The following is a 26711-nucleotide window of genomic DNA, read 5'->3' as shown; positions in this document are numbered from 1 at the left end:
AGAATGAAACAAGAACTAAGCTTAAATTCTTGGCCTTGACTTTTCAGTATGAAAAGGTACAGGATTCTAAGCAGACATTTATGTTCAGCATATTGAGTTTAAATCTTTTATCATGTCACCCTTTATGCATAATCCAGAAGTTCAGTAGTTGAATCTTTTGAATGGCATAAATAATTTAAGAAGAAATATCAAAGGTCTTGCCTGCCTTAATCCCAAATTCTTAAAGCTTATTTCTATGTTTGCCTCTTGGGGTCACCTTGATTGCCTCTTCATCTTCATTAACAGATGAATTTAACTTATGCTGCTTGGTTTTTGTTGTCAAGAATTCTACAAAATGCCTCACAAGTCAAATGAGTATTCTTACAGCTTTCCTCAGTTCCTAATATTGACCTGTATTATACCTGTGCATAACACAGGTCAATATTAGAGTACCATTTAGCAGTGCATCTGACATAACACAATTCCTCATAATACTTTAGAAGGAAAAGTTTTTAAACATTGCATTCTGAAAGTAAAGAAGTTCATTGAACAGTGAATAAATTTTCTAATGTTCCTGGTTTATGACAGTAAAAAAACATTCTCCAAGTCATGAAACAACACAAAAATCATTCTGATAACCTTTATACCATCTAAGTAGATTATTAAAAAATATTTACTCTTAGAAAACATATCATTCATTATACAGAGGATGAAGTAACTATTTTTGCTAGCTTTAAAAGTAGTTTGAAGGAAAAGCTTTTCTGTCACATAAATGGGGCAAATTTTAATGCATTCATTGATCCAGATATGGAAGCAGGAATATCTAAAACTGGATGGATAGATAGAACATGTAATGTACTCAAATTAGGGATAGCAATAAGGTAAAAGAAAATTATATTAAACAATTCATTTTAAAATAGTAATCAAAACCAACTAAATTATAAATTTGTAAAAATGACACAGAATTGCTAAAATTATAGCTCTTTATTAACTTTTAAGATTAAATGTGTCATGAAAATGTACTTTTCAATACTTAGGTTTACGACTCTTTGTTCTGAATTCAGTCTTGATCCAGCATATGAGTTGGGATATGGATCAGGAGAATTCCAGAGGTCCTTTCCAGACAATTGTTCTGTGGCTTTGTTTTTCTTCTTAGAAAAATTCAAAAAACCTGGTACGTTAGGTCCAGTTCTCAACATGAATCGCAATATTGTGGCTGTAAAAGCTGCAAGGCAATGGAATTTAAGAAGCAGAGACTACTCTAATACAAAGAGTTGTCTTGACTGAGATCTTAACAATGGAAAGTGGAGAAATAGATTTTGTTAGTTATAGAAATAAACTTTGGAAGCATATTCGTGATAGCTAAGTCAAACCTCTCTCTTTTTTCTACAAAGCTGTGATTTAGAAGAGCATACCTAAAAGTGCACCTGGAGAAAAATTAGCATTAGATTATGCAAAAAGACATTTGCTAAGCAAAGAAACCTTCCTCTCTGACTTCTCTGGCACCTCAAAGTTAAAATAAACCTAACTAATCTAACCCTGTCTCATCAGTATGATAAACCAATGGGTTATTATTTCAGGAAAAAAATAAAAGCATAGGAACTGAGATCTTCTTAAATCACTTGTCAGTTTGCTACTAGTTTTTGGTGATATCATTTACAACCAAGTGCTTCTCAAAACAAAAATGGTAGAAGTTGTTTAAAATCCTGAATCCAAAATGCCACCTTAATTAAAAAAAAATCTTAAAAATAAGTCAATATTTTCATGTCAAACCCTGTGCCAGGTAGAGATATGGAAGACTATTTGATTTCATGAACTAAATATCTGTACTGTCACTTTTAAGAATGATACTGCAACTGTTATATAACCAGAAGGAGGATTTTTATTAAAGAGCCACCACACTGTAGATTTCAGCTCCCCAGTGATGTTTTCCTTTAAACCTACCCTACCTCCTCCCTCCATAAAAAAAACTATAATTTTTTTTAAATCAATGACTGTGCTATAGTGCTGTGTAAGCTCTTCCTTAAGTAATATAAACCTGCAATAGCATTAAGTACATTTTGAAAAAAATGAGACATAAAAGACTACTTCTAGTCCTAGATTTCAATGTGCAACAAGTTTTGTCTCCTGCCATGTAGGACTACAACTTCATAAATTACATTTCTAAAGATTCCATTATTATTTACTAAATTTTAAAAACAGTCAGAAACTGAATAGATATGCAACTTTAACAGTTTCCACAGACATGTTTTTCTTTTTTATGAGTGTTTAATGTCAAATATGTGCTAGGTGCTCACTCTTGAACTATAAAAACAGGGAAAGGAAAAAAATCATCCATCTCACTGATCTAGTCAAGGATTTCAGTAACTCAAGTCATTTTGTCTAAAATATTATTTTATTTTATGCATTTTATTTGTTGGGAGTTGAGTTTTTTGTTATTTATTTTCTTATCAGGTTGGTATTAAGACAGTCTGAAGGAAGGAAGTAGTGAAAGACTTTCACCACAATTCTGAAAAATGAGCAGTGTCAACCTGGTAAGTTTATCTTTTTGTTATTGTTGTCTTGATGATGGTTTTCCTACTGATGTTCTCATTTATGTTTGTAGCAAGATCACAGTTACTGTTGGTTTTATTCTTGATGTAATATTTCTGTCTTAATGTCTTAAATTTTGATTTATGTTTTAAAAAAACAAGTGCTCAGTATCTCATTAGCTCTTTGAGATGCAGTTTTGTCATGGATCCAAATAGTTTCAGTTCCAGACAGAGTAGGTAGCACAAAAATTATTTTTTTATCCATTAAGTGTGTATACAATGCTCCTATCTTTTTCCCAGCTTTGTCAGGTCTATATTTTGCAATTTGAGAAAAACTATGAAATGAAGGATCTGTGTGTAAAATCTTATTTTTCTGGTTTATTTATTCTATCAATGTCATGGTTTAGGAATAGCATTCCAAATCACCAGTCACTCCTCAGCCTATCATTCCTCTGGGAGACAAAAGGCAAAGATTATATGTTGAGATAAAACCAATGTACTGGAAACATCAATGAGATAAGAAAAATGGACAGCAATTACAAAAATATGAAAAACCAAAGGTGTGCAAAAGAGGGTGATTTACATGGAAAAATGCTCAAAAGCCTGGGACAATAAGAAACAGTTGCGGACAGACCCTCTGAGCTTCCATGCTTTTTGACTGACCACAGGCTATGCCCTCTTTCTTCTCAGAGGCAGGAACCCCTTACTCTTGCCACCAAGCATGACCTTAGGTGGTTTAGGATAATAACCTAGTCACACCCACACAGCCCCAGGCTCTGCTCTCTCATGGACACTGAAAAAATTAACTCTGCTCTGGCCAAAAAACAAGACAACTAATTAAAATAAAGCAAAAAAAGGGCAAAAGCCCACAACTTTTCTAGGCTTTCAAATTGTAATTTTAAAGCAGGTATTTATTCCAGCCTCAATCTTACAAATGTTTGCTTCAGTTTTCCTTTTATGAAAAATCTTTCTGTGGATTTTTTTTCTTCCCTGAAGAAAGTCAGTGCAATTAAAGTAGTGCTATCTCTTTCAGGAGGACAAGTAGTAGGAAATGTTTAGGGATAATAGTGTCTAACTCCCCAGTGTGACTGGAATAAACCCTTCTGTTTTCTTTACAAATACACACAGCCTTTGGCTATTGGTGTGCTGTGAAGTGCTGGGAAATGGAAGGACAGTTTTAGAAATTCAAAAATAATTACAGCACTTAAAAGAATAATAAACTCAAGTTCGTAATCTGAAAATACTGAAAAACTGTGGTATCACATATATAACATAGTATAAAACCAGATTTATAAATGCATTAAATTGATCATTAAAAAAAGACCTGATAAGGAGTTGCAGCCTTCTGTCAAGACAGGTCTTTTATGATATTTAATTTCATATATATATATATATATATATGTATAAGAGTGTAGTAATTTAAGTTTGTATATATGTTTATGTATGTATGTATGCATGTATATATGTAATAATCTATCTATCTATCTATCTATCTATCTATCTATCTATCTATCTATCTATCTATCCATCTATCTCTGATGATCTATATCCTTTCTTTAAAGGAAATACAATGGTTTCTCTGTTTTACTACCAGTACTGACAGTTAATGAGTAGCACTTTACCTCTGGACTGACTTTGACAGCATAATACATAATAATGACAAAGCAAGAAACCCCTCTGTCCTAGTTTAGGAGTGATGTTTCCAATTTTGGTTTTCCCACTGAAACACCTAAGATCACACCCTGTTTGCTCACTCCTTCCCTCCTGGCTATGGCAGGATGGAGAGGAGAAGGGGTGGCACTAAAATGTAAAGATCCTGTATTGAGATAAGAACAGTTAACTGGAAACAGTAATGAAATAAGAAGAGCAAAATAACACTGCTAATACTGATACAGAGTGTACAGGACAGGAAAATTATTCACAGGCCATTGCTCAGCACGTGGAGCCCAGCGCCACCTGACTGCAAAACCTACACGCTCTGGCCAAACTGGAAATGGACCCAGCCCCCTCCTCACATCCTGCACATAACATGAGAAGGTATTGGGGAACAGCAGTGCTTTCCAGAGGTTAAATTTGCCCCAGGACACTTGGGACTTTCATGCTTTAACATCGCCACCTCTCACTTATATTTCAGGTGGCACAAAAATGCATCGTTTCTTCAAGGTGTTTAAAATGTGTTTAAATGTGTTTAAATTGGCAGCTGTTCAGTCCTTCTTGAAAATACTTGCCACCCAGAAAGAGAAAAAACATCTATAGGATGTCTTTGGCAGAGGAAAAGCTTGTAAATCCAATATGCAGAACAGATAATTTTGTGTAAACCTACCAGCATGCCCCACTTTAGGTGTGTCAGGGATTCATGCACCTTTGAGAATTATTTTTAAAATTTTAACTTGCTTTGATTCCCATTAGATATAAGATTTTATGTTAGTTGGTTAGTTGGTTGGCTTGTTTTTTAGTTGCTACTTGGCTGGTTTTTTATCCATGAGGGGGATTAGATACTGAAGAAAATTTCCTAGAGCAATTATGAGATATCTGTCCTTGAAGAATAAATTGGGCATGATCCTCAGCATCTTGATCTAAGTAGTCCTGTTTTAAGACGCAAGTGGGACTAGATGACCTCCAAAGTGTGCTTCCTTTCAAAATCATTCTGTAGATTTAGAGATTTCTGATTCTATGGTTAAAGTTATTCCCAAGAAGAAGGAGGAAAGTCTTATCAGCATTTTTTCTTAAATTCACTGACCACTTCATGGAATTAATTGTGAAATATAAATGAAACTGGCATGAAATGTCAGCATGTTCTGCTTAAGGAAATTGCCAAGTGACTTAAACTGTGAGAAAAAGTAGCTCAGCTTTGAGAAGATCTCATGCTCTTAGGTACAAGATTTTGCATATCGTTGCTTTTAAAATAGGAGTAATTGGTAAACTACAGGAAACTCTAACCAAATTTTGTATCTAGAAATTTGAAAATCTGTTAATTCACCTTTCTTTGGGAAATTGGAAGCTGAGGTAAAAACTCAACTGCAGACTTCTGAGATTCCCCCTTTGTTTTGGTTTAGTTATTGCTGTCATCTTTTCCAAAAGCAGCTTATCGTAACGGACATGTAACATTAAAAGTTACTAGTACGGTTATTTTAGTGTACAGATGTACTTGTATGTTGCTTTACCTAAAGAAAACCAAGAAAGGCTTTATGAATGTAGTTTCTTCATTTTTTAAGTGCAGAAGAGTAGAGTGCTGTCTCAATGTCATAGGAGCAATGATCAAGGTATAGTTTGCTACAAGTCAAAGGAATTGCATCAGAAATAAATCTGGACAAATACTGTTTAAGGAAAACAGAGTAATTTGACTGAAAAAGTATCCCACACCCCAAAAGTGATTACTGAAAAAGCACTACTCTTAAAAGCAGCATTGCCATAAGTAATGGAACAGGTAAAAAGTACTACTATTGACTATTTTAGCCTTTATTTTTAACCACTTCCAAATGCCATCTAATCCCTGTCACTCTTTTCAGTGAGTGACAGCCTATTTTGATAACTGTTAACATTTTCCCTACCTTGATCTTCTTGGCATTTCTAAAATATCTTCATTTAATACGGAATTCATTTGCAGCTTTAACAATGATTTATAGTCCTTAACTTTTTTTGCTGTCTATGTGTTTTTAAGCATATTAATTGGAATGAGAAAGAAAAGATTTCTTGGGAAACTGCATCAGTAAACACATAATTAAGTATAGCATGCTGATTTGGGGTTTTTTGTTACTGTTTGTTGTTGTTGTTGCTTTTGTTGTTGTGTAAAAAAATTACTATCAGTTTTGTGAGCAATATTTCAAAGATAATGCAATATTAAACACTCTTAAGAGAAATTAGAATATTAGAATTATAGTATTATAATATTAGAATTATAATATTAGAAAATTAGAATATTTCATTTTAATATAATTATGGTCTTTGATATATATATAAAAAAGTTATATGACATTACTGTAGCAAGCAGTATCATCAAGATGAAACCTTGTCTGTTAAATTTCACACTCAGTCTGGGAAGATAAAAGTAGTGAAGTCTTTCCACAGGTATGGGAACAGTTTCATAAATAGCTTTTATACAGGGAAGGAACCAAAGTGCTGTCCTGAGACAATGTGTTATTTATGCCTTGGCTCCCTTGTGTTGTTCTGGCTTCCAAAAGATTCCATTTAGTGTAGAGAGTTTTCCCAGAACCAAATGTTACTGTGATTCTTCTGAGTAATACAGAATTGTACCCTGCCATCATTGAGACAAAGCATAAATATGCCTGGAGTAAATGTTTCAAGAGCTATCATGTCTACGTCCCTTGGCTGAAAAGAGTAGATCATGTCTACGTCCCTTGGCTGAAAAGAGTAGATGAGTCTACTTGACTATGACTGTACTAACTATACAAATATATTTCTTCAAAATCAGCTTCACAGGTTTAGAATCCCACACCTACCTTCATATTCAAGATCTTGTTCTATTCCTGCATTGGTAAACTGAGTGGTGTAAAGCTCTGGAATAAAGGTGCATGCCATGCTCATGTCACTGTGTTATTTCAATACAGAAGCCACAAGATGCTTCTCTTATGTTGTTATGTTTCTTCATATTAGCTTGTAGAAGATACTTCTGTGCATGTCCAGTTTCTCAGTTAGTATACGTTATCAGATTCAATTTAATCAAATAAACAAAGCCACTCTGGGTTAGCAATTCTCTGTCCTCTTGTTTTAATAAAAATTTCTAGGGCTTTTCTTGCATTTCCAGATGCATTAAGAAAAGGAATCTCCTATTTCTTCTTTATTATTTCAGGGGGTTTTTGTTCATATTGGCTTGCTCTTCCTGTCTAGGAGACATCTGTGACAGTGAAAATGTTATGAAATAATTGTGGAAAGGTTGCTTTTTGATCTGCCAATTTAATAGAGGTATGAAAAGCTGATTTTTACACGCTTTGCAAAGAGTAGGTGTGGAGGGGTGGAAGGGTCATAAATGACAGGGAGAGATCAGCTCGGAAAGTAGGAAAGGAGCTGTAGCAATAGTAACTATGTAAAACTATGCAAAATAACTATGCAAAAGTAACCCAGAACTATGACCACTGTCCAATTTATGAGGAAGCTGTAAATTTCCAAAACAAGGAATATCATCAGTCCCTTCCCTGATATCATAAGAAATGTATGGTTTTCTTCCCTTCATAATATTTTCTCTAGTTTTGGGATATCATGCAATTATTAGAAAATTTTACCCAAGTTACTTAACCTATTCATTCAGGAGATGCCCCTTTTTTGAGTTGAACTTGATGATCCTTCTGGGTCCCTTGCAACTCAGAATATTCTGTAATTTGGAGAATAAATAATCTGGAGGAAGATTTTGTGATTTTCTTGCTAGTTCTGCTGGACTTTCATCAGACCATGGAACAGTGAAGGAGGTACTGTCAAGCATTAACAGTTCAGAAATATAGGGATCATATTTGCTTGCTAAACCTCCCTTGGCTTAGTTCATGCACTATTCTTATACAATTTTACCATTCGTTTTGTTTCCATCTGTAGGCCTAAGAGGTTAGTAAATTTTCTAAACCCTTCTTGTTGAACTCTTTCTTCTAATAACACCCTAATTAAAGCTCTGTAAAAACAAGTCAGATTTGAGGAAATTCTTTTTTTGCTTTTAAGGATTTCTATGTATTTTGCAGGGTTGATTTTAAATTATACATATGTTTCACTGTGTTCCTGAAGGACATCCAGTCTTCAGCTGGTTTGAAGTAGAATTTATAACCCTTTTATTAATTTCTGATGAGCATTTACCTGTGATGAAAACAGAAAAAGAAGGCTCATTAAGGGAACAGAGTATACCATCTTTAACAATGGTCTTTACTTTTTAAAAAAGCAGAAAACATTCTATGATGTGAAATTGCAAAATCTTTTTGCTCTTTTCTGATATCTCTGTTAAAAAGTATGCTTTATAATAGGAATGGAATGGTGTCAGATCCACTTTGAAAGCTAACTATCCAATGCTGGTAAAGAAAGCATCTCCTGACCTATGCAGCAGTGAGTTAGGGTCCCCAATCTTATGTTTGGACTTTACACGAGCATAAATGTACTTCTTCCGTGAGTTCTGGCTTATTATTTTTTAATATTTACTTTGCAATTATTAGTACTAAAAACACATATCCATAATTTCTTTACACTTTATTAACTTTCAAATACCAACAGTAAATAAAAATTTAAGAGCATGCCAGCCCATATAGATTTTATTTAATTGTGCCTTACTCATATTAGAAGAAATCATTTGTCAGAAAAAAGTCCTGAGAGACCTTAATATTGAGAAGCATTTTTATATTTGAGAACTCAGATATTTGACTCACATGGTCAGTGAACTGAGTCTAAGGATGATTTTATGTTCTTCTAGAAGAGTAGGCTGATCAGTTCATGAATATATGCTACAACAACTTTCCCAACAAATTTCTCTCTATCTCAAAGAAATCGAAGGACACTGCACAAAACTGCTAAATATGACCCTCTTTGTAATATATAAAATATTCTTGTAGAAATTTGCTTTGTTGTACCTTACCTAGATAGTTGAGAAATGTTTAACTATCAAAGAAAATGCTTAGCTGTGTTATGTTATTAATCAAAATTTACACCTTTAGCAACTATTCCTACAGCAAAATAAAATGTAGAAGGGGTAAAAAGGAAAATGAAGCTATAATACCAAACTTATACACAATGTTGGGGTTTTTTTTTCATTTTAACTGTCAGAAAAGGTTTTATTTTTCAGCACTGATGCATAAATTTGCTCTCAAAATGGCAAGATGGTGATATTGAAGGCAGTTGGTGACAAAAGTGTGTTTTCACTTCATAATTTAATGTGCTGAATTTATCAGTAAGTTAAGCTTATTCGGTAGTCCTATATGTTAAAACATTTTAATTAAAGTACCTTTTCAATTTGCTACTTTATGACTTCGAGCTAGAACTGATTTATTCTTTGTGGAGGGGCCATAAAGAACTTCTCACCTTATATTAATAGAGAGAAAATGAATATATTACAATCTTTATGGCACAATTAATGGCCAAAGTTACTTTACAAACCAATGTCTTCCCATGATATTGCATGAAAAATCGGATAAGCTGTGTTTTGCCCAAGCTAAATGTAATCAAAGAAGAAAATGGAAAAAAATAGCGATGCATGTGGCAGGACAGAGGAGACAGGTGGCTTGGATGAAGCATTCTCAAATGCTAAATCCACTATTGGCTTAATGAGGAACTTCTGTGAGTTTCCTTTTTCTGTTTGTTTTATGAGCTGCAAGAAGTAGCAAGAATTTTTTTTCTATTATGATGTATAACCGAAAAAGATGTTCTAACATCTCTGCAAATGCTTTTAGTAGCACAAATATATTTCTCCTGGCCTTTGCCCGCTTTTCTACAAAAAGTCCAGAGTGCTTTGTTCTTCTACTCAATTGGCTCCATGCCATTTTACTGCAAGGGTTGAGGGGAAAAAAAAAGAGACATTGGCAAGACATCTGGAATAGCCAGCATGAAAGCCTTTGAAATAGAGAGCGACTGCATAAATGGAAACAAGAGTGAACAGTGAGGGGAGAGAACTTATGAAGGTGAGGAGCCCATTTATCTGTGTGCCCAAGACAATCCTGCGTGAAGGAAAAGGGAATACACACAGGTTCCCCCTCACTTGTTAGGGCAAAGGACTTCTATCACTGGACACTCCTTCTTTAAATAAGCTCTGTCCTCTGCAAGGACAGAGAATGAAACCAGGGCAGTCTTAGAAGATGCAGGTACATGTGAGGACTGTTTTCAGCAAATTTCAGGAACCTGAATTCTCTTAGAGAATCATTCAATTATTCATTTAGAACCATTATCCTTTATCCTGTCGCAAGAGGTCGTGCTAAAAGGTTTGTCCCATTTTTCTCACAAGCCCCTTTTAAGTTCTGAAAGGCCAGTGCCTAAATGTTAGCGAGGAGTCTTCTACTGGCTAAACAACTTCAACTCTCTCAGCCTTTAGTCATAGGAGCGGTGTCCCATTTCTGTGCCATTTTTAAATGTTTCCAAATAACTGTATTAAGGCTTCAGATTGTTAGTTGGGTTTTTTTTTTCCTCATTTCACTTTTTCTTATCCCCTAATCTTCTCTCTCTATCTCTGTCAGTGTATATTGACAAAACTGAGCATTATTCTTGCTGTTTCTTTTCATGCTTAAGGGACATCCCAGAACACTCCAAGTTGCATTTTTATATTCATTTTAATTTTAAATAAATCTAGTGCACTCTCTCACTAGAAGCTCTTTCCTTTCTAATGGAGCACATCATAATCAAAATTGCAAATCTTCCTCACCTAAAGTAAAAGAATAAATTTGATTAATACAGGAATGGGCTGGTAATGTGTAATAATTATGGCTAATGTGTCACAAGAGGCAATAAATACGGATAATAAGATGTACAACAGCCATTTTCAGGAATGTGAAAGCCACTGAATATATTCTTTCTATTTCTTCCAGTTTGTTTCAATATGTAAATTCATCCTTTTAAGACTATCCAGCTGTTGTCAAATTAAAAATTTATCTGTAGCCTACCAAGATACAGAAGAATTTTCCAGCTGTAAACTTTCTGTAAAAAGGAAAGGAGAGGAAACAAATAAAATTAATAAAATCAGAATATTCATTGAAAATAATACATCAATTCTCATGAAACTGCAGATGTCTAAAGGATATGCAAGCATACCTACATTCATAGATGCATGCATTTTTGCTTTTGTAAAGGACCAGCTGCTCTCTGGGGTGGTGATGTGCCTTTAGGAAGCTGATCAGAGTCCATTTCTTCTCTCCCAGTTGATTGTGAGAAAAATATCAAACAAAACAAGGCGGGGGGGGGGAGGGGATTCTTCTCATTATGCATTACTATGAATTTCAAATCCAAAGTTAGAGTTGTATCTGAAGTAAATGGGTGAAATCCTTCAAGACTTTTTCACCAGCATGTAATTTCATTAGAATTCATTAAGTCACTGTAGAGAAAAAGAATAGAAAAAAAAAAAGAGCAGTCCCAGGGAGGGTTGTTCTTTTCAGCTTTCTTTTTCCTCCTTTGAATTACATACTAGCAAGACTTTTTGAAGATTTTCTGTCTTGCTTTTTATGAGGGTTTGCATTGCCACCTTCAATGCACTGCCAGTAAGGCAGTATGGTTGGGTCTAAAATTTTGATCAACATATTCTCAAGTTCTGAGTAGATATAAGTGTAGCATTGTATCTTATCTTTATACTCTACTGAATGTGTTTATTTCTTTTAAAAGTTATGTATTTATATGACTGTGAAACTTGGAAGGAGTTTCACATATTAAATTTTGCTACAGTATCAAAATTAAATCCTTCTCTGGATGTTGGCAGGTAAAAGCACTAACATTTAACTGCAAAAAGTCAGTAGCTTAACTAGTTCAGTGTTTTGGGGTGGTTTTTTTCTTCTTATTGCACTGCTGTTATGCTCATTCAATGTTGAAATTTGAAGAAGTTTTGTGTTATCTGAACATTAATATTTTCTGTGTTCTATTTTTGCTTGTGTGTTGAATTTTAATTCCCCTGGAACCCTAGACTGTGACTGAGTTAAAATACTAATAGTGACTAACACTTGGACTGCGTGATATGTAAGTAGTGAAAACCTTCTGTAATGCTCCATCTTCTAGAAAGAAGAAAATTTGGAAATAAGAAATAAGCCATTGAGTCTTTTGACAAAGTCCTTTTGGTTTTCAGATTTAAGGAAATTTTGTATGTGCTACCATTTTATGAATGGTGTGTTAATTGAAATTCTAGATGTAAAGGGCAAGGTGTTTGATTTCATAAGCCTGGCAGGGTACTAATACCTCTGTATTTTTGTTTAACTTCCATGAGTTTCTCAAGAAAATATGGCAAGCTACCTGACAGATTTAAAAGGCTTAACAAGGAAAATGAGTGGGTATGACTGTTTAGTTGGTTAGGAAGACATTTGAGTTTGGCAAATACTTATCTCAATTGTCATACACCTCAGCATGCCCCTTCCTTAAACTGAAGTCATATTGTTTATTGTGGAGTGTAAGAGCTCCACAGATTGTAGCTCCGTTTACATACTCAAGCAATGAAATTGTGCAAATTTCAGCAATGGCATATTTAAGGGACATAAATTTTGTTTTATTATTCTGCAAATATTGGGCTATCCATGATCAAGAAGGTTTTTGATATAAGCTGCAGAAGAGGTAAATTTTCCTATTGTTAATCAGAACACAAGAGAAAAAAATTAAAAAAAAAAAAAAAACCAAAAAAACTAGCAATAGTCAAACAATAAAAAACCCTCAAACCACCAGTTTTTTGGAACTATGAATCTTTAAGAAATATTTATTTGGAAACCTTCTGCTTCTGTTATTCCTTCAGGAAGTATAGAGGCTCTGTTATGCATCTAGGATGAACCATCATGATGTTTGGCTTAGTCAGTATTCTACAACTGATTAAAATTTTTAGAGATTAGCAGAAGGCAACACACTGGCACAGGAAAAATTAAGTCAGGTAGAGGACACTACAGCTTTTTTCTTCTTCCCCCCTAAAGCAAAATGGAATGCTTTGACAAAAGTATTTTAAAGTATTCATTTTAATCACAAAGGCATTTCAGGGGTCATTTTCTGATTAGCAATATTTATAACATCATCTTACATTAGAAGGCAGAAGTTAGACACCCTCGTCTTTTATTTTTATGCAGGTAATATCTATAAACTCTCAAGACTATATCTTCTTCTGAAAGTTCAGGGAGTATTATGGCCTTTAACATCCCAGCTTACACAAAACCAATTGTGAAGTCCAGGCAGAGTGTCTGCCACATTTGTGGAAATTTATTGCAAAGCAGGAAGAATACTTTGACAAAGCTCTTCACTGCCTTTTAAGTGCTAATTTCACATTCTCAGTGTGCTTCAAACAATTTTGTCGCAGAATCACAATAAAATATAGAAATATTTTGTCACTGCCATGTAAGATTTGAAGTGAGACACTACAGAGAATGGCATTTGTTATTAATTACAGGTCTAGGTCTCCTTTGGCATTCTCAACAGCTTATTTTCCAGACGTTATGGAGGATAGCAATTAACTTTTCAAACAGGGCCACTCATGAGAATCCCAACATCTAAAATTAGATCTCTAAGTTAAAAAATCTTGTCTAAAAACCTGACTTTCCTTTGCTGCTACTAAGGTTAATAATAAACCTCAGGGCCTTAAGATCTCTTCTCATTTACACTTTCTCTTGTCCTCTGTGGATAGTTTGTTCTGGGTGAATCCTCCTGTGTTATCAAGGCTGTATCTGCTGCATTCCTTTAGTACAAAAGACTGCAGTGCCACTTCAGTAATTGCTGGAGACAGCTAGATAGCTGCATTTAAACTGCTGTGTGTGGAAGCAAAGCCGCCTGACAATGACTCTACCTATTGTCTTGTTACAATTTTATGGCTGAAGTTGTTTTGGAATTAGGGACATATTTCTTAGTGAAGTTGCTTCTTAACGTTTCTTTAGTTTGGTTTGTTTTTTTTTTTTTCTTGTGGTGCTTTTTAGCATTTGACTAACACTGTTATCATAGGCTACCTTAATGACATTTCTCTAGGAAGGAAAGTAGTATTTGAGTTGGGTCAGAAATAAAAAGTCTATTTACAACTATTCTTTTGTTTGGTGGTTTGCTTGTTTTCTGATTAGGAGCCTTTTTGTAACCCTGTCTCCACAGTCCATCAGCTCTTTTGCCCTTCAGGGGTTTTTGTTTTAAAGTTTAAAAAAACCCCAAAACCAACCAAACAGAAAGCCCTCTCTTAAATGTGGAGAATGTGTAGGTAAACTGTGATCACATGTGCAGCCTTTCTGTCCCTGAACTAATTATTTTTTCTATATTTTCAACAGAAAAGGTATTTTAGCTTAGTACTGCAGGTTTTTTTATCTATGAAAATGTGATTGCTCTAAAGGACATTCATCTTATAAATAACAGAAATAATCAAAGGTAACTACTTATGTACAGTATTACTGTTATATACAGCAATCAGTTGGGACAGTAAAAATTATCTGAAATAAATTGAAACACTTTTTCTTAAAAATGCAGATATTATTCTTAAAATGCATCTTATAACAGATTTTTTTCTTTTACATCTATGATACATGTAACTGTAAATGTAGTGAAAATAAAGGCAGGCTCAAATTCTGAAAGGGCTTAAACTCTTCTTCATAACTTCTAAATCTATAACTCCAGTAGCATATCTTAGTTTATTTACTGTGCATGGATTTGAGCAATCATGAAATCAAGCATAGTTATCTTGAGCTGGAATAGTTTAGAGGTGCCACTCTTGACCAATGACAGCACTAGATGCAATACATAGATTTCTAAATTGACAAGTTCCCTTTTCTAAATGAAAAGCCTGGAATTAAGGTAGAATTATGAAATATGAAAAGTATGGAATGCCTTGAAAAATGCTGATTTTTTCTGAGAATAAATATTTTTCACTTACCTTTGTTTCTTTTTCATATTTTCTAAAAAATAAAGAAATTAACATAGTCATTAGGATTGCCACAAAATAAATTTTAATTATTTGTAAATATATTTTTCTCTTGGTTTTAAGAGAATATTCAGGGACTATGCATTTTTCACCAAACAAAACTGTTTAAAGTGGTTCTTCACTGTTTAGTCAGCATCATCATTGAGAATATGAGTGAACAGGCTTTGTTTTGAGAAGAATCTGGTTTTTAATTCTGTTATTTAATTTTAAGGCTTTTTTTAATTGAAAAACTGCTGAGGCTGGTTTTTAAAGTCTCCCTTCTCCTTGTTTTCTTCCAAGCTTGAATTAGATGTGTTTAGCTGGGTACGCTGCGAGCTAAGGGGGATTGCAGGACACCCCCGCACAGTCTGGTCGCATTCTGCTGCACAGCTCTTCCTTCAGACAGCTCTGCTTATAGTGCCCTGCTAGTTTGCCCCATTGTGATTTTTTCCACCCACCTTGGAAGTGTCAAAAGTATCCAAAGGGGAAAAGGGGGAAAAAAATCCATGAGCAAAAAATACTTGTTTGGGTTATGTTCAGCTCCTATAAAAGTCAGACTTTTACTTGTTCTTCCTCAACAAAAGTTCAAGAGCAATATTTATTTGGTATTTTATCAGTAAATTCTGATATCAAGTACCCTAATCCTGAGACATTAAAATCAATTTGCCCAAATGATCACTGAAGTGAGATGGATCATCTATATGTCTTAATCTTAGTATTTTGAAGAACTCCCAGTATTTGTCTCTAGATATGAATACGCTGAGGTGTCATTTTGTCAGTGAACATCTATATGAATTTCATGTAGATGTTCATACAGGCAACTTATTACTATTTTATTATTTGTATTCATTTTCAAAGATTTCATTAAAACATATATAGTGCTGAAATTGTCTGTTTTCTTACCAAAAGAGAACACTGTAATTTTGACTATTAATTAAAATACTACGCTAATATTGTTCTTTCTTACTGAAGAAAAAATTGCCTGAAAAACAAAATTACCACAAAATCCTGAAAATAATTATTTGCTTCTTTTTTTCCTTCTTTTATTTTTTGTTGGGTTTTCTTAAATATAAATAAAATCTCCACTTATTATTCATAAAAAAAAATTTCATGGATATCTCATAAATTTAAGATGAGTTATTTCTAATAATAACTACAAAGCAACACATCTGTGATTTCTTCATTTTTCCAAGCTGATATGGTATTCAGTATTTTGAAGCAAGCTTTAGTCTGAGCATTGTCCTATTCCTGTGTTGGTTCATAAAAATGAAATTTACAGTCACTATATAGAACTGTTCAGCTGTTTCAGCTACAGCAGCATGCTTGGTGAGCCACAAAAAAAGATTTCTAATGCAGTTAGATATAATAATTAATAATAGTAGATATAATAATTATTTTGGATTTATAGACAAATATAAATAGATCACATGAAAATCAGGCCATCGTCAGATTCTAACAGTTAAAAGAATTTCTGAAATATTATATTTCCGCATACTTTCTGCCCTTCTGCTCTGCAAAAGCCTGAAAAAAAACCCATTATTTTCCTCTTGGGGTTTGCATGCTGAGTGCCTGGTGCCTTTATGCTTGATGAGCTTTGTTGTTGATTCCTTGAGTCTAGGGCCTAGAGGTTGTACACGATCAGTATAGTTTTATGGACAGAAAGAATTCAAGTACTTCTGAAAACTATTTTGCAGATCTAGTCAGCTTTTCTTCTTGGAGGAATAGTTCAAACAGCTTAGTTTTTAATTCCAAAGATACATCAACAAAGACTTTCAGTTTACACCATTATTTTATGTCAGTGCCAGGTAACCTTACTCACTGCATGAAGAAGAATATGGCTTTATAGAAGTTGGTTTTGTCAAGGTTTGGGCTTGCTGCCATCCTACATTTATATTGGATATGGTTGTGGTTTATGAGCAAATATATTAAGTAGATTATTTATACTGGTGTATTGCTTTTCATTTCAGCTTTTCTATTTCATGCATAAATTTTTTCAAATTGTTCCATTTAATTATGGTTGGAGACGGATGAATGGTCCTACAAACCATCAAGCAAAAGTTTAATTTAATTCAGTTGAATTTATACAATGTTACCTGTCTGAGATTAAATTTCAAATAACATAGAGAACAAAGAAATGAGACCTTGGGAGAAAAAGATGCTTGCAAATTAAGTAAAGAACAAAAAATAATTCTAAATAATTTTGAGGGAAAAATAATTGAAGAGATCAGTGTTTTTCTGCCTGAAAATGGCTGGATTTGGATGACATGGTAAGACTGACAAAGACAGTGAGCAAACACCAACCAAGACAAGTATCAGTGTGGAAATAGTAACAAAAGAACAGTGCAAAATATATTTTTATGTAATGACCATGTCATTTGTCTGTCTCTGTTGTGACTGTACTTCTATTACATCTTTTTAGCCTGTCTTCCCTTCTTATTACTTTCTAACTATTATCAGTCAGTCTGAAAAATTACAACTTCTTTCATGGTCATTGATGCTTCAAGCAGCCCCAGACCTTGTTAATACAGGAAAGGGTAGTCGGCCAAGTTCAGTGCTCAGCCTTGTAAGCAATCCAAACACCAAAGGGAGGGTTAGTTCATTAGAAGGCAGAGAAATGATAAATATGTCCAATCTGGCCACTGGTTTGTGGGAGTCTAAACAAAGAATGAAGATGAAAGCAGATTTCTTTTTAACCAATGAGTGCAGATGTTTGTGTTTCATCAGACTTACAGAAGAAAACAATTGGGAAACCTCACCTATCAATAAGTTAAAAACACAGTAAAAAAATAGGGCATCACTTCAACAAGGCACAGAGAATAAGGTCCCAACTAAGCCACAGTAAATCAGGTAAAATAAAATAATTGGCCTCACTTTTGTTATCTTCTTGATGAGAAAATTGTAACATTTAATTTGTTTGCTGTTAATTTAGACGATGGACCCATTAAAGCTGCCTAGTGAGACAATCCACTTGTTTTTCTTCTATATGAAACACAGAGAGGACAGGTGGAGGGCAGGCATCAGGCTACCTCAGTGTAGCCCTTGAATGACAATGGGCCATGACTGCAATGTCCTTTTAGAAAAGGCATCTTTAACTGGAAGGCTTATTAGTTCAGGCATCTTCTTTTCATGTGAACTTCTCTCTGAACTCCAATTGTGAAACGGGAGGATTCAGTTAGTATTTGATTATACGTACGTTTTCATATGAAAAATGAAACACTGTGACACCTAGCAACATATATTTTTAGAAGCATTTAGCACTGTTCTTCAGTGCTAAACAGCCATGTGCTGTTTAATTACGTTATATTAACATTGCTTCAAGGAGATAAATGCAGACATGGTAACAGACACCCCATGAAATTGAAACATGCATGCACATTTATTTCCTCCTTGTTGTCTCATCATATCTTTTGTTTATAATTTAAATTTTGAGGCAGAACTCTATAAATAATACAACATTTCACATCCGTGTTTTATAAACATACATGTAAAATATATTTATAAAAGCATTTCATGTAAGCAGTTGATATGAAAGGCTATGACTGTCAAATAGCTCCAATTCAACATATAAATATTTAAGGAAGGACTCCTTGTTCTGTGTCTTGACATTGAAACTAGAAAGATAGGAAGTCTCCCTTTAATCACTATTTATTCCATTCCTTCATGGAGGCTAGGTTTAACTTTTGAACATAACTTACTTTGCGCTTCAGCCTAATGAAACTGCTTATTAATAGGTAGCTTTGTTTTGTGTGACAATATATATGTAGCAAGCATGACATAGTTGTTTCAAATATCTTTTTTTCAATATGCTTCAGTAAAGGTTTTTTGTTAGGATTCCCAGCACTCATGCCTGTATGAGGTCTTAATTTTGATGATTATTCTTAAGATGATTATTCTTAAATAACTTAAGACCTAAATAAAATAAGATTGAAACAAAAAATAGCTATACTGTTCCAACTTGTTTAAATTAATTTAAATTGAGTAAAAACTAATGATAAAAATGTTTTTTGTCAAGGTTTATTAATTCCAGAACACTGGACGCTCACTGAGCAAAAGCCTATGAGGACTAGCAGAGGGATACAGGGTTGTTTAGCCTGAGGAAGAGGAGGCTCAAGGGACACTTTGTCACCCTCTAGAAGCCCCTGAAAGGAGGATATGGCCAGGTGGAGGGCAGTCTCTTCTCCCAAGTAACAAGAGGTAGGATAAGAGGCAATAGTTTCAAGTTACAGCAGGGGAGGATTAGATTGGATAAGGAAATATTTTCTCACCAAAAGTTGCCAAGCACTGGAAGATGCCAAGGAAGTGACTGAGGAAGTGGCTGAGTCACCATTCCTGGATTTATGTAAAACACTCATACATGTGACACTTAGAGAGATAGATTAGTGGTGGAATTAGCAAAAGCAACTTAATGGGTGGACTTGATAATCTTGGAGGCCTTTTCCAACCTAAATGATACTATGATTCTACATTTTTATATGTGAAACTTTTATTACTTTATTTTATTTTATTTTCTTATTTTATTTTATTTTATTTTATTTTATTTTATTTTATTTTATTTTATTTTATTTTATTACTATTGGTATTAATCTTTAGCTCGTCTTTCAAATACTATAATATCAGTAGATTTTTAGAGATTAATGCAATCTGATAATTTTTGGTCCTTCAAAGCAGGCCAGAATTTCAGAAAAAACTCTATCAGGATCTTATCAAAATGAGTAAAACCTATGCTAAAAGGTTGAAAGAATTTTAAGGAATTTTTGCAGAAGGAAATTATAACACAAGTTTTCCTGATTTTTTTTTTTAGCTCTAAAGTCTGTGAATTTTACACTGGTTATTTGGCAATTCTGTAGGGTTTTGCTCAGTTTTGAATGTATTCTTCTGGTTCTCCTGCACTTCAGAGCTCTCCTACTGTATCAAAAACACATATGCAAAATTGCCTGTGATATGTTTGACAATTCTGCTATTTTTTTCCCCTGAATCATGGAATGATTAAACAAAAAGGGAACAGCTGGAAAAAAAAGCTGTTTTGAAAAAAAATGCTGTTTTGTTCATGACTTTGGAATTGTTACATTAAGAAAATTTTAAAAAGTTGAAAAGTGCTGTCTGTCAACACTGGCACATATTTTCAAATGATCTATGCCAGCTTATGGAAAGTGAGGGTTGTAACAGATCAGTGTGATTTTTTATGTCTGTGAAAAATATCAGCTACCTAACTAAAACTTCAAGGTGGGCTTTTTTGGGGTTTGTTTGTTTGTTTGTTGGGAGTTGTTTTTTTTTTTTTTGGTTGGGTGGTTGGTTTGGGTTTCTTTGACAGGTGGGAAAAGAGAAAAAGAGCACATGAGCATTAGACTTTCAAGGTTTTAAAGAAGATATATATCCTGAAAAAGTCAATGTAATAAAGTTTTCATAATTTATTTACAATGTAGAAATATTCTTTTGTATTTCTGTTGTGTCCTTGACTAATTACCTGTCTGAGGTATATGATATTATAATTACTTACCATGTCATAACCTGTAATAATATAATGTCATATCATATCACATCATATCATATCATATCATATCATATCATATCATATCATATCATATCATTAATATAAAACAATATAATATAATATATATAATATAATATATCAGTATTTATATCTGAATATATACATTTAATATAAATGTAATATAAATGCTATAAATGTGTATATATATACACACATATATAATCCCTATTCATATGTGTGTATATATGTGTATGTGGTGTGAATTATCTATATTCCATGGCACTTCAACTATCAGTAATCCAGTTAATCGCAGGTATTGAGCAATAACAGCTTTCAAGCACTAGATAGATAAAAATTACGGAGAAGAGACAAAAATTTAGATTCAATTGTAGAATATTTTTTTCCTGCACATGTATGCATTATTTCTTTCAGTATGAATATAACTTCATTTTTTGCTGCAAAACCAAACCAAACTAAAATATAAAAAATCTGGAAAAGCAGTAAAAAGATAGCTAAGACTTGACCTCACTCAGTTTAAATGATGATATAACAGACTACTACACTTTTCAAAGAGGAATAAAGGAAATACCAGAAAATTTTAAGAAAATTTTATGCTATATTAGATAAATTGGATTTAATTGAGTTAATCCAGATTTATCTGTGGATTTTTTTATATGCTACTTATTTGAAGCTTTGAATTTAATAGCAACTTGAAAATTTGAAAAATTAGTGCAGGTTTTTGAAAATTTCTTTGAACTAGTAATCAACTTGGTAGGTAGAAGGATTCTTTTTCAAGCAGATGGAACATAACTGAAAACTTGACTTTTGTTTTTATTTCTTTTGTCTTCTGTTCCACTTTATATCCTGTGGTATTTAACATTATGAAAAAATAGGAACAGTGAACAATGTGACATGATATGATCTTGAAAAGTCTGTCTATAGGACAAAAAACCTGGATTTTAGTATTTGACGTTTCTTTTGTTTTGCTTCTTTTCAAAGCACTTGCTGCCTCACAGGTTGTAGTATAGGCAAGACTAATTTCAGAGTCCCAGAACAATCTGTGGAAGTACTCCTTGGAAAGGAAAGATGATTTTATCAGTTAGATTGAAGAAAGCTATGCAATTCTGAATATGAACTGAAGGAAGAAAAATTTACAATTAACTTAGAAATTTCCAAAAGTGGCATGAAAAAATTACAAGGGAAAAAAAAAAAAAGGTAGAAGTAGATCTGACATCGGAAGATACTTGCATATTCTAGCATACTTCGAAACTTTAGCTGAAATAAAAATGGAAAGGATGTCATTTTGTCACAAAGACTATTCCTCCTGACTTTCAGGGTAGTCTTTCTTCCCAAATCTTGCAACGAGTAGTTCGATTTAAACATCAACCAGAAAGCATAGAATTTTGGACTATCCTGAGCTGGGAGAGACCCATGTAGTGCATCAGAGTCCGACTCTTGGCCGTGCACGGGACAGCCCCAGGAGTCACACCATGTGCCTGTGAGCATCGTCCAAGCCCTTCTTGAGCTCTGCCAGGCTTGGTGCTGTCACCGCGGCCGTGGGGAGCCCCAGTGGAAGCCAAAGTCTAAACTGTCAATAACTCATGCGGGACCAGAATTTTAACCATAATCCTTGTCCACATCCTTCAGATTTCCTCTGCATATTTTGGTCATTATTTCATTATTCATGCTTTTATAATTAATTTTACTTCGTCTGTAATTTTCAATTTGTGACAGGCTGAGATATCCCTGAAGTGCTTTAGACACTACTAGAAAGCTTTGTAGGACCAGAAGTCTGTTAAATTAAAAGAAAAAATCTGTTTATTTGGTTATTAATGAAGCCATGAAACCATCATCCATAACATAAGTCACACTTATAAATAGGGTTTCTCATGCTTAACTGTCCTCATGTTCAGTGTAATATTGTAGAAGGATTGCATCCATGTAATACACTATTCTGAAGACAGGTAGGTTTAGACATGCTTTTGAAGTGTTGGAAAATCTTCAGTTTAATATAATACAGGGTTTTTTTCACAAAAAATGATTTGTAACATTAAAGTACATTTATATACTAAGGCAGAACCTTGGCAGCAATGTTTCTTGGTAAGGCATTCAAACTTCTAAAAAATTCTAGGAAATTGCATTAATTATCAGATTTAGCCAAATATAGGATGATGTAGTTCTACCATAAAAGTGTTTACTATTTCTGTGTTTATATTTCACTCAGTGTCATTACCAGCATTAAATCAATGTTTACATTTATGAAAATGGTTTCTTTCTAAACCACTGTGAAATACACATGCATCTCTAAATCTTTTTAATTCATCAGAATCAAAAGTGGTTTTTTATTAAAAAATATTGAGCATGTGCAACAGACAAAAAAATCATAATATAATACATGTCTTTACATTAAGAAATAGTAAATCTTACCTCCCATGTACTATTCATTACTAGAGAAAAAGAGCATTTTTATTTCCAACAAAAATGATACATTTTTTGAGTTTTAGAACATCTTTAAAATTAATGCTACTAATTTTAGCTTTCTTTGATTGGTAGATAGAGAGCTATGCTTTTTTTGGCTTTGTAACATAGATTTACAGAGGATAATCAGTTTTTATATTAAAAAAAAAGATTTTTCACCATCAGGGAGGTCAGGCATGGAACAGGTTGCCTAGGGAGGTGGTGGAGTCACCATGCCTGGAGGTGTTGGAGGGGCCTGGATCTTGCTCTGAGTGATGTGGTTGAGTGGATTAGGGGCGTCACTGGCAGTGCCAGGTGGATGGTGGGACTGGGCGACCTTAAAGATCTCTTCCAACATTTACAGTTCTGTGAATCTACAATTTGATTGACAATGCCAGTGAAAGTATATCCAGATGACTTAGAGGTAATAGTAAATGAGACATAGAAAATTCAATAATCCAAATGAGGAGTTCATAAATTTTCTCTTAGTGGAGTAAATGAATGACAGGTAGGATGTTTGGTACCCCACCCATAAAGCTTGCAAGTAAAGAAAACTGTCGTAACAGTAGTCAGTATCACTCAAAATTTCCTGCTGTCTGTGGAGGGACACAAGCTGGAAAGTTGTAGAGATGCTGGTTTTCTTTCCCCTAGTTATGTTATAAAGCAAGGGTGGAACAGCAGCGGAAACCTGGCAAACTCCCGGGCATGAAAATACCTGGAAACCAGGGCATCACATGACATAACCCTGATTATATTTAAATTTAAAATTTTATGTGCAGCATGCCTATACTTTTTCCTAATTTCCTCCTTAAATTCAATTATCTGACTACTTAAATATTCACTCCTCTATTGTTACCTGCACATAAGTTGGAAGAATACATGGATTCAAGGAATCTTCTGCTCCAACATTCTGTCTTGATGACTTTACCATTCAAGAAGGCTGAGGCCTGAAAAGAAGCCAGATTCCATGAAGAAAGCACACAGCAGCCAGTGCAAGCTGGTTTGGTGCTTTTAACCTTAAAGGTCACTGCTTGTCATGAACAAAGACCTTTTGTCATGACCTTTGTCCAGATGACAAAGGAAAACAAATCTTAAGTGTGGTATTATCACTGTCAAATGGAATTCCTGTACTCCTTCCAGAGGTAGTTCTGAAGCTGGATTATGATGCATCATGATGCAGGTTTTCTGGCAGGTGTGGGGTAGGCAGATCATTCCAAGATACTTGATGCTCAGAAAACAGATGTTTTTCCACACAACAGCTGTGTTGACATATTTCAGTCACCTTGAATGCTGGTGTGTCTTTAAGCATCACTTACAATATCTACCAGTAGATATTTGATCCAGGGGTGTTTCTGATCACTTTCTGAGAGAACTGCATGATATTAGCTATCCTGAATATATAAAATAAGCCTTACATTTTTTTTCAGCCTGTGAATCCTAGTGGAATTTCAGCACTAAATGCTGACTCAAGTAGCTAATTTAGCAGCAGATTAGCTTTTTGCATGCAAATGTTCCCATTAACAGCTGCAGGCTTGATTGCAGGTTTACATTTAAACAAATATGAGCACTTTTATGCATCAGAGACCAATAGACATTATTTATGTCTGAAACTTTGCAATTAGTAGTAGCTATTATTTCAGTGCATTCTTGTTGCCCCCCAGATATTGCCCAGAAAGGTATATTTGAAAGTTGATAAATTTCTAAAATATTTCATAAATTTGTAGGTATGACACACTTTCCTCCTTTCTGTACACTGAATTTGATAGCCTGTTGAAAATTACAATTAAATACTTTAGGATTTCAGAGAAAGATGGGGAAAAGAATGAGTCATGATAATATATCAAATGCCATATTTTATTTCTATCATCTTTACCAAAATAAGAGTCATGACACGTACTTATTCAAATGCAGCCTCCACATATGTGGGTTCTGTGAGCAGATGTACATAAATCCCCTTTTCCATAGCTTTCCTTTAGCCTGCTCTGAAACAGACTTAAGAAACCTGAAACTAGTAAACTGACTTGGAAGGTAGATAGCTTCTGTGCTAGTACTGAAAATGCATATATATTGTTTTAAAGAATTGAAATAACCTTCATTATTTTGCATATAAGTTATCTCCAGTTTCTGTCAACACTAACCACTGGAATCCTTTGAATCCTGCAGACCATATTTGAAGTACAGACTGGACTCAGACTACTTTACCACAACTTTTGTCTCTCACTTTTTCCACAGAAGCTGAATTACATTTCTAAGTAACATATAGAAGGAGAGATAATAGCAAGAGGAATTTAAAATCCCAGGCAAAACCAACCAATATAACAAAAACCCTACCAAAAGCACAAAAAAAGCATTGCAATAATCTCCTGAATTTAAGATATCTTAAGCAGATGGTCTAAAGTTTCTCATTTTTCAAGTATATGTGGCCAATTAAGGATCAACTTTTCATATTTCAGCATCTTTGTATCTGAAAGATTGATGCAAAATCTGTGAAATGTTTATGTTCTTATTCATCTTCTCAGTAATACTGCTTAATATATGGCCTGTACTCTGATTTTTGCTCCTCCATTTTCTTTTCCATGGATCTTTTCTTGTGCTTAGGTATGTCCCCCCTTGAGTTGACTCTCCTTCCACTGTTATCTCTTCTTTTTATAATATGCTTGAAACAACCCTAATTTGTAATCCTGGCTAGAGTGAGAAGTAATCAGCACAATAAAAAAGGGAGCTGATTTCAGGCAAGCAAGAAGCCTTCTGAAGTCTACCATTTCAGGTCACTTTTTCCTGCATTCGTTACCCCTAAGAGTCTAGAAGTTGTGCTTGCCTTTAGTGCCACATGGAAAATTATGCATAAAATGTCTTAATCACTGTGTATTTATTTTGGACTCACTTTTTTCACTGATTTGCATAAATTACATACTTAGTACACTTATGATCTGTAATAGATTGAAATATTACTGCAAATATGGTTCCTCTCTGAAAAAAAATTATCAGCGGAAATCTTAAGAAGTGATTTTTTTCGGTAGATTGCAGAATTCAGTGGAATTTACCATTTATTATTTACTTTAAAACAGCAAGGAAAGATTCATTTCCACATCTGGTCACAAGAAAAGAAAGCAAAACCATATCTAGTTTATAGCTAGGATTCAGTCCACAGTCTTTTTGGATTTTTTTGAAAATATTTGTTATTTAACTCATTGTCTCATATAACACAGCCTCTATAACAAAGAATATTCGAACATTTTCAGCATAAGAGAGGAAAAATATCCACTGGCAAGTGTTTAAATGGTGGTGGGTTTTGTTACTCTTTGTGTCTGACTTGAGAAATCTTCTGTGGAAAAAAAAAGTAGGAATATCCAGTCAAAGCCAGTAGAGGCTCACGATTGGAATGTCCTGCTAGACATAATTTGTTTTTATGACAAGGTCACCCATCTAGTTGACCAAGGTAAACCAGTAGATGAGGTGTTTTTTGACCCTAGCAGAGATTTTGACCCTCTTTTGCACAGTGTCCTTCTGGACAAAATGTCCATCACTCAGCCAGACAAATCCATGCTACATTGGGTCAGCCTTTGGCTGGTGGGTCAGGCTCCAAGACGTAAGGAAACAGAGTTATATCAGGCTGGTGGTCAGTCACCAATGGGGTTCCCCGGGAATAAATTTTAGAACCACTGCTTCTTAACTCTATTATAAATGCTGTGGATGCAGGAGTCCCCTCCAGCCAACTCCATTGTAAAGTCTCAAATGT

General features: G+C 34.1%; 1 protein-coding gene across 3 annotated transcripts in view; it reads left to right on the top strand.

The window, feature by feature from the left end:
- LINGO2 (leucine rich repeat and Ig domain containing 2) overlaps positions 1-26711 on the top strand; it is a 478352-nt gene that overhangs the window by 245103 nt on the left and 206538 nt on the right. For all 3 annotated transcript variants that reach the window (XM_058044150.1, XM_058044149.1, XM_058044151.1), the window contains one exon: positions 2434-2513. The gene's annotated coding sequence lies outside the window, so the exon portion shown is untranslated. The remainder of the gene's footprint in view (positions 1-2433; positions 2514-26711) is intronic.

This window comes from Melospiza georgiana, chromosome Z, assembly GCF_028018845.1.
Source record: "Melospiza georgiana isolate bMelGeo1 chromosome Z, bMelGeo1.pri, whole genome shotgun sequence".
NCBI lineage: Eukaryota > Metazoa > Chordata > Aves > Passeriformes > Passerellidae > Melospiza > Melospiza georgiana.
This window is presented reverse-complemented; position numbering and strand designations above follow the sequence as displayed.